Source organism: Daphnia pulicaria, chromosome 1 (assembly GCF_021234035.1).
Source record: "Daphnia pulicaria isolate SC F1-1A chromosome 1, SC_F0-13Bv2, whole genome shotgun sequence".
Taxonomy (NCBI): Eukaryota; Metazoa; Arthropoda; class Branchiopoda; order Diplostraca; family Daphniidae; genus Daphnia; species Daphnia pulicaria.
Window position 1 is genome coordinate 6,738,083 of NC_060913.1, and position 9,585 is coordinate 6,747,667.

The window sequence follows — 9,585 nt, forward strand, 5'->3', positions numbered from 1 at the left end:
TTTTTTTTTTGTGGTAGGCCTATAGATCTTATTGCAATTCAAAAGTACGCGGCATAGCCAAAAGTCGTGCGCAGCTTACGCCGATACGCACCACTGTGGCCTATAGCCGAACTAGAAATTGTTTTATGCTTGACTAATCCTATACTCCCTCTCTCACCACGGAAATTCCGTGGTCCGTGGTCCGTGGTGGTATATTGTCACGTTTCAATGACGTAACAACCGATTAGTTCCCAGAACAGACATTTATTAATCCCAGAACCGACGTTTCCCATACGATCCTAATCCTAAGAAGCTAACGATTCCCCGACGCTTGACAACAAAAGTCATTAAGGACGAGGCAACGTTGACAGAAACATACAAAAAGGGGGAGCATGTTTCTCCAGAGTTGGACTTTCACTGTGTTGGTGTGTGTGTCGGTGGTGGAATCGTGACCTCCAGTCTGTTTGTTTGCCTTTTGCTAAACAGCTTCAAGTCGCTCTAAAAACCGAACGTGTTAGCCTCCTTTCCCGTGACAATATGATTAAATATATATGCTAAATTTAGCCCATCGTAGTTAAACACAGTTATCCCACTGGCGTCATACGCACTTACACAGCGTAATTTTTAATTAATTATTAGTTATTAGCGCCATGGACGCTACGATAGCGCTAGATCCAGCGCTAACAATTTGACATTTTTTGCACCGCGAGCCGACTAAAACAGTAGTGCAAAGGCGACGATTAACGCAAAGAAAGCGAACAGAATCGTGATAAGCGCTAATGGACGGGTGCTCGCTACTCGTTCAATCGCCGCAATCGTTTTCCTTGTCGTAACCGTTTTGCTAAATTAACGAAGTGCTTGCGCGTTTTGTAAATAATGCGATGGAATGAATTGCGCTAAATATAGCGCATCGCGCGCAAGTTAATCCCAAATACATCACTGGCGCCATGAACGCTTAGATAGCGCTAGATCTAGCGCGAAATATTTCACTTAATAATTTTTCACGTTAAACGGGTTATGCACGTTTTTTAAATTTTACAATAAACTTAATAAATTTAGCGCATCATGCACAAGGTAATAATAAATTCATCATTAGCGCCGTTCGCGCATAGCGCTAGATCTATTGGCTTGATTGTTTTTCACGCAGTGATCCGCCTGAAACAGCGATTGGGCGACGCTTAGCGCTAAAATAGCAGAAGAACCCGGTATTAGCGCTTAAATAACGGGACGGTTGCGTTATTCGTCCGACTAGTCGCCACAAACCAGTCGCCGCGAACTGGTAGCTGATAGGAAATTCAACTCTATTTTTATAAGGCGACACACAAGAAGCGACCTACCGATCCACTGTCCCCATTTCCTGTTTACTCACCCTTCCAGATAACATTCTGTCCAAAGGTGATTTGCACAATGCTAACAAAATTACTTTACATGCAAACACTGTTTTATTTTTATGGTAAATAATAGACTGTGCTATGTCAACAGTGAAGTTACGGCATACACTTGTCCATCTGACGGAGCAGTTCATTTTCTGTAAATTTAGACCCACTAGCTGGGCCGTACAAGAAGCAAACGGCTTTCCATTCCTATTTACTCGTTGCTACCTTTAACGTTTGGCGAAATCCTACAAATTTAATCATTACGGATTTACTACTTGGGACGAATGGCTTCTAAAATTGTTGCTAAATATATACTATATTAATACATTTTACTTGTATTGGAAAAAGGAAAAGTGAGATTTAAAAATTCGTCAAGGACTGTGAACACCGATCTCATAGCGGAAAATAATAGTAAAGTGAGAAAAAGAAAAAACTATTATGACATAGGCCTACATATCAACTGGGAAATCTAAACCAAGCTGATCGCCACACTTTTCACGTAAAACATCTTTGGAAACTATTTTTAAGATTGACCGAAGCAAACTAAATCTCTAGTTTTGGTCTTTCAAACAAATTCTTTCTTTGTCTCGTAAACAGTTTATTTGAAGAATAGCGGGTGGTTCCTTGTTGCACATCGGTACAGCATTATTACCAAAGACGCTACCAGAAGCTCACACAGTCATCGGGGTAGTCATAGCTTTTTTTCATGTAAAAGGCAGCCCCTCATTCCTTTTTTCTTCTTCCCTGATTTCTTCTTTAATATACAGTGGGTACCGAAAGTATCCTTACGGCTGAGAGGATCAGTAGGGAAAACGCGTTTTTCAAAACGCTCCCATTTATGGAATTCTCGGTGGAATTCAATAAAATTTTTTTTCTAAGGTTAATATTAGGGTGAGGTTTCATGTGATTTTTTGGGGGAATTTTTCAATAACACGAAATGTGGTTTTTATTGCGTTGCTTAAGTAACGGTACGGCCGAGAGGCCTAGTAGGGAATGGGCTTACTTTGGAGGCCTATTATTCGGTAACTATGTAATATTATAGGGTGTGAAAGTTCTTTAAAAAAGAGCTGCATTAGCTCTATGTGTGGTCATAAGATCAAATTTTTCAAGTTTCATTTATGGTAATGAAATCGAAAATGAAAACACGAATTATAAGTTTTCCGTTTATTTCCCCTCGATTCCCCCTAACCATTGTTGCCATCATGTCGTCAGCTGGTTATGGAGCTTTTTAAAGTCTAAAGGTATCCGCAGAGCAAAAGTTCGTGCGACTTGTCGATCAGTGCGTATCGTAGTGGTGGTTGGTGGGACTGCGCTGCAAGTTTTTCTTGATTCATACTGATTGGACTGATAGTCACGTGTTATGGCATGCCAGGATTCTCCACGACGTCGAGTGTGTATCTGTCAAGGATTTCGACTAAAGCCTGATGTTCAATGACCAGGGTAGTGATTAATAGCGGTTCTGACGCCGATAAATTCAAATGTCAAATGTAACACGGAATAACGTACAGAGACAGGCGAGACGTGAGGAGACTGTCGTTAAGACATCTTTCTTTGAACCTGGCTGCCAAAAGTGCTACACATGGTTAAAGAAATTTTCAATGCCCCAATAAAATGTGCGTCGAATCCATGAACCTCCCTCATGATACGTCCCAGAGACATCCAGAAAATCAATATCTCATAATTATAGCGAAATAGCAAAACTGAATTTTCCGTTTACCTCTATCTAGTCCTTAAACAGCTTGTAGTGAGTGAAGTAGACCTATCGCCGCTTTGTCATGCAGACATTCTGTTTCAAAATTCAATTTACTTCTTGGAATGCATTCTGTTAGCTAGTGACATCGGATTGCGAAACATTGCCTTAAAAAACAATCACATTGTAAATGTTAGCGAATATTAGTTAAGAAATTTGAAAACAGTTGAAATAATTAACAATACAGATTAACAAGGGGCAATCGAACATGCATGCATATGTTAGGAACTTGTCCTTAATTCTTACTTGTCCTTGATGAAAATATAACAATCCTCAAACTCTGGTATTTGAAAACCGAGATTCCATCGCTGCAAGAATAGCGGTCTCGTTGTCAGATATTATAAGGGTATGTCCGAAAGCTACCCCAATCTCTTGAACTGCTATAAACTTGACCCTTTCTATATTACGCTCAAACAGCGCTGATGTTCTAGCTGTCATCAATGCATACGTGACAGGAACATACTATGAAAGAAGGGATATTATTCTAAAGATTGCACTTCTAGCAAAACATTATTAAATAATTATCACTAACTATAGGAAATCATATGGATAGTTATCTTTTGATAAAAAAGGTAGATCTATGCAGCATATTGCATCGATGTGCATTTCCCTACTGTTCCGGAAAGAAGGCAGTACATATTCCATGACTTATAAATATCAATGTCGATTCGTTTTCGTCTATTACCATGCCATGATAAAATTGTTTTTCTTCTAAATGAATGGTTTATTCATTTAAAAAATTCGAATTAAGAATTTTACTCCTGTTTAAAACACCTGTGTAAAAGGTAGACAATTATTTACAAGATATATGTAAAAAAAACAATATACAATCTAAATTTCGTGTTTACCTGTACACAGTTGGGGGAAATGCATTTGTTACAAATGAATTACTTATGAAGCAAACTTATTACAAAAATGACATTGGGGGACTCCTGTTCTCTTTAATTTCCTGTCCATTTAGATCTTCTAGACAATATTTCTCCTAAGATTTTTTTTTTCAAAATTCCAGGACAATAGAACATTAAAACTAAACTAAATTCTAGACAATAGCATCCACCAAATAATATTATTTAAAAAAATATTAGACAGTAGTTTATTCGCTAAAAATTAAATTAAATTTGATTAAATAAATTTCCAATAGATCTCCTCGATAAAAGCCCAGAAATTTTGTCTGTGCATATGACAAAGGGTATTAAACCACCATCGTTATTTGTACGAGACTTATCACCGTTTACGCTGAAACGTGCTGACGAACAAGCCAGTACTCGGCCCAGTATACATACAGACGTTGAACACATCTCGTATTTATTGGTTTCTAGTTGCAAGTCGGCCGCATTTTCTTGTTGAATTACCTGAAAAACAAACAAAGCAAACAACAAAAGCTATGTTAAAACTACCATTAACAAAATTAAAAAACTGCTTGTACCGTAAACCTGGCATATATTTGTTCTGTGGGTAAAAGAGCCAAAGTAATTATCAATATTATGATGCGTTTCACAACTGGACTTGTTCTATAGGATCTAGCCAATCTCTCGTCACAGGCCCTTATATAGATTACCTCAAATTCAAACAATTTTGATAAGATACAAACAAGAGTCAAATTTTGAAATATTAAAACTGACCTGCCCTTAATGAAACCATCACCCTCTGGCTTGTGCACCAGGAAATGCATTGTGTAGCGCCCTTAGTATGCCTTCTTGCTGAGCTCTAAACATACGCTTTTCTACGGCAGCATTATATGCAATGGAAACATCTGGAAAGCTAAAAATTTGATATTGTTAGGTTTAATTTGAATTTGAATACAAAAAAGTCAGCATACTCTTGCCGATTTTCTTCGAAAATAGATTTCAACGCGCCGGGTGCTCTTTGAAGACCAGCCCTTCGGCAGCACTCGTTGACAAAGGAAATTCGGCCAATTTCATCGCCTTCAATGTGGTGGGTGTGATGTATGCCAGAAATGCGATACACACCATCTTTGTAAACTAGCCTGGCCCCACAATGAAATTCTTTGTGCTTTCGGCATTTATAATTCACTGAATGAGTACTACAAACATAACAAGCACAGAAGAATTAAGACACCGATCTTTGGAAATTAGCATGCACCTACAACGAAATGGGTGTCGGTAATCTGCATGACGCATGACGGTATTCTGCATGAATTCATGCATAACTGCTCAAAATTTTGAAAACCATTCATGCAGATTACCATCTTGCGATAGCTACCTATTTTATGTAATAATAACTCCTATTTCACGTTATTTAATAGAAATAAATAATTTAAATGACTACCGACTACCGTGTTGACCAATTAGAATGGTCATTTTGGGCCTATTGGCAGTTTTGCCTTTATTAATTTGCCTCTTTGAAGCTTTTAGTTAAATTTGTCAAAATTTGAATTTTATGAATTCAGTTTTCTAACTGACTTGACCGAGATTCGAACCCGGTCCATTTGTATGGCTGCCCGGATTGCTGACTATTACACTGCCGTTGATGTGTGTAGTAAAGGGAATGCATGAGACTCATACAGTTGTCTTTATAAAGTTTCAAAATTTCAATTACTTTCAAATTTATATTTCCATTTGTCCGAGATTAGAACCTCTAAACTTCTAACCTTTAGCATTATAGCCCGGGCTTCTGACCTTAGACCACGGTTGATATAGTGGTTAAAGGAGAAACATGGGCCCGTATAGTATGGCCCAGGTGAACGGGGCTTTCACTCACCCCTCTTTCAAGGGTGCGCGCAGTCCCCTCCGCTCGACCCCCCTTTAGGCCGGCTTGGGCAGCACATCAGCTCCGTAAAACTCAAAACTTTGAACGCGTTTTATGGGCACTTCCGCTCGTTTGCACACCCTAAACCCTATATAAGAAAACCTGTCTAGCTAGGGAAGAGCCCAACTTTAAAATTGAATCGATCAACGTTAAAAAACAGAGGGGATAGTTTTTTTCTTTCTTTCTCTTTTTTTTTTACATATCCATAAGCTCTGGCATTATTTACCGGCCATATTAGTCAGTTTTAGATAAAACATGTACTCAAACGGGGAGTATAAATGGTTCATAACTTATATTAATATTTAATTTCGAATTGTAATCCGATCAGGACAATTCGTGTAGGCCTAAATAGAACAAAAACATTAATAACTTGGCGTTGCCTTTATCAGTTATGCAGTTTATCCTGTTATTAGGGCTGTCATGCAAGCAGATTCATGCATAAATTCATGCGTCATGCGTCATGCAGATTACCGACACCCCGTTTAGCAAGGTGAAATAGATATAGTGATCTTTTGAGTAGAGGGTCCCATTTTTCTTTTCGCCTTGCATTGGATTAACGGTGACAATTTTTTCCAATTCTTTTAGAATACTCTCCTTCAGAGTCAGTAATGGCCTCAGAATCATCACTAATTTCCATTTTCGATTGTAAATGTCTTGTGTCTCTGAAACACTAAGTGAAACTAACACGACAGATGTAAAATGACAGAAATAAACGAGACTGGGATAGGAAGAGGCTAGGATTTTCTTCACCTTCATTGTATTCCCGCTTATTGGGAAGAGGTTGGGGTTTGTTACGCCACGTCATATTATATATCTATTGAGCATACTTTTTAAGCGCCGTACCTCTTTCCAATAAGCGGTAATATAATAAAGATATAAGAAAATACAAGCCTACCATTTGCCATTTCACTTGTGTACACTGTTGCAATGTCTATTGTCTACGAGATCTATTGTCAATTAATTTAATATAATATAATTCAATTTTTAGCGAATAAACTACTGTCTAGTATTTTATTCAATAATATTATTTGGGGGACGCTATTGTCTAGAATTTAGTTTAGTTTTACTTTTAATGGAGTTCTATTGTCCCGTGATTTAAATAAACAAATCCTAGACGAACTATTATCCAGGAGATTGAAATGGACAGGAGATAAACAATAACAGGAGTTCCACTGTCTGCGTGCCTTTTATTGATCTCCCTTACATTTGAATATGCTTACAAATGGTGCCCAGCCAACATAACAATTTGAGGATGTCACAATAAAAGGGCAAATGAAATGTTGGGTTCAGAAAGGGATAGATGGTGAAGATGGAGGAAATTCAATTGTATTCGTATTTTTACACATCACAGACCTTTCAAATTTGTTCCCAGTTTTTCATATTTACACGTATTATCTTACAATCGTAACACTTGAATCTATTAACGCAGATCATTTTTTTCAAACGATGTAAGAGCTTGATGCTTACGTGAAGTGGCTGTGTGAAGTGGCGTCACACAACAAAAACGTTAGTAAACCAATTCATAATTGTGGTGATTTGACGCAAACTAATAAATCAGCTAACTAGTCAAGGTCACAGAATAGTGACGGCATAATCTGGGAGTATCAAACTCCAAAAATAATTTGTTCGCATCAACGGGGTTCATCGAAACGTCTCAAAAAGGATTGCGTGGTAATCAAAAAGTATATGCATGGTAATGTCCGTACTTTTGGTACGTGTCTTTGAATGTGAGAGAAAAGAAGTGCGAAGTACTGTCGTGCAATTTGAAACGTGCTAATCACGTCCCGTCTCAGGGGAGCTTATTCTTACCTACGAGGAGAAGAAGTATGAAATAAATAAAAAAATTACTCAGTACTCAGTTACTCAGTAAATTACAAATTTTTATCTACTACAAAACTTGGCTCCTGCTGCTTTACAGTACATAACATAAGCAACGCAGGACGGATGAATTCCATTAAAAGTTTGTAGCCGTGATAGTGGCGATTATACAGTTGTCCTGAAGCCTAAAACAGTGCAAAATGTCAATCGACAAAAAGCATGGAATGAACTTAAAAATGTCCCACTGCAAGCCTTTGAAGGATACCGTCAAGTATTGGAGGAATTCAAAACCTGTAGTCGCCGGAACCAGCCGTTTCAACTATTAATTGGGGATACAAAAACTGGAACTTTGATTGAATAAAATGATTCTAATATTATAACTCCATATCCACCACTGATCCGTCGTTAATTCCATCAGTGGCTGATCTGGTCGTTCCAGCAGTGGCTGATCTCGTCAATAGAAGGAGATAAGGCAAAGGCAAGGAAAAAACAAGAGTTAATGAAGATCTGATGCTCCTAATGGTCTCCAAAACAAAAAATCACGATGTACGCCCTCGAGGAACTAGAAATATGGATCACCAAAAGAATGCTCCTGAAATCAAATTAAACGACTTCAGAAAGTTATGTGATGAAGATGGGTGGATATCGGTCCTAAAAATGGGTAACTTATATTTTTCAGATAAAAATTTCTTAAAACTTGTCTAATTTGAATAATCTTTAAATTTTAGAATTTAGTTGAAGCAAAGAAACGTATCAATAACATCCAAGTGTGTTACTGCAATTTGTGTAATTATGGTCTTTAAATTTCTCACTGAAAATGTGAAAATTGACACCTGGAGAGGTGATCAAAAGTAAATATTATGCATGTACTGCTCTCTGTTATAACATCTGAAATAAACTACTAATTAATCGGTGAAGACAAAGGGTAATCAATTGACGGATGCGCACAGGGGTTGCTGAAACTCATGAAAAGGGAGAGAGTTATGGAATCATTGAAATTATGGAATCGCCTGCTTAACGACGTCGATGTGGAGAAGAAGCTCAAGCAGAAGAGTATGGCTCTATATGCGATTCACTCTTTTGTTGCACAGTCTTTGATTTATTGATGCTAGTGTTGATTCAATGATTACCGGACGTTTCGGCACCGACTAATAGGTTAGTCACATTCGGCAATACCTACTGCCATTTCGGCAATGCATTTTTACACATTCGGCACTAGTCGGTATGATACGAAAAATGCATTTTATTTTCAGAAAAAAAGAAATAAAAAAAAAGAAACATTTATACTTCCAATTCAACTTCACGGTGATCATCACCATTTTTAGAAAATTTGAAAGAATTAAAATCGGAATACAACTTGGCGCAGTCAAATAAAAGTGTTTTTGTGTTAAAGCTGTTATTTTGGTGGTCATCCCACAACGAAAACAGCTTAGAATTAAGGAAAGCGAAAGTTTTTCTTTTAACTCTTAACCTGTGATGTTGGAGCAACATTTCTTCATAAAGCTCTACAAGTTGAGCTTCCTTAGCCAATACATCAATTAGCATATACAAAGGTAGCCCTTTGCCATGTTGTCGGCGACCACAGTGTACGTTAAGTCGCGTATTCCAACCTTCTACGTCATTGTTTGTTCTCATTTTTCGATAGTGTTGACACCAAGAAAAAATGGGCCAATTTGCATTCGTAATCCATGTTTGGTGCACATACCCCATGTGGAATCCGTAACCTTTTACCTGAACAAAGGGAATAACTAGGCACACTGCTTGCCACACAGCTTTTTCAAATTCGCACACTACTTCAACGACCCTGGCTTGTTTTTTTTAAATAACCTCGTAGATTAATTTAAGAACTTTCTCATAATCCCATCTTGTTCTTCGGGACATTAAAACACATGC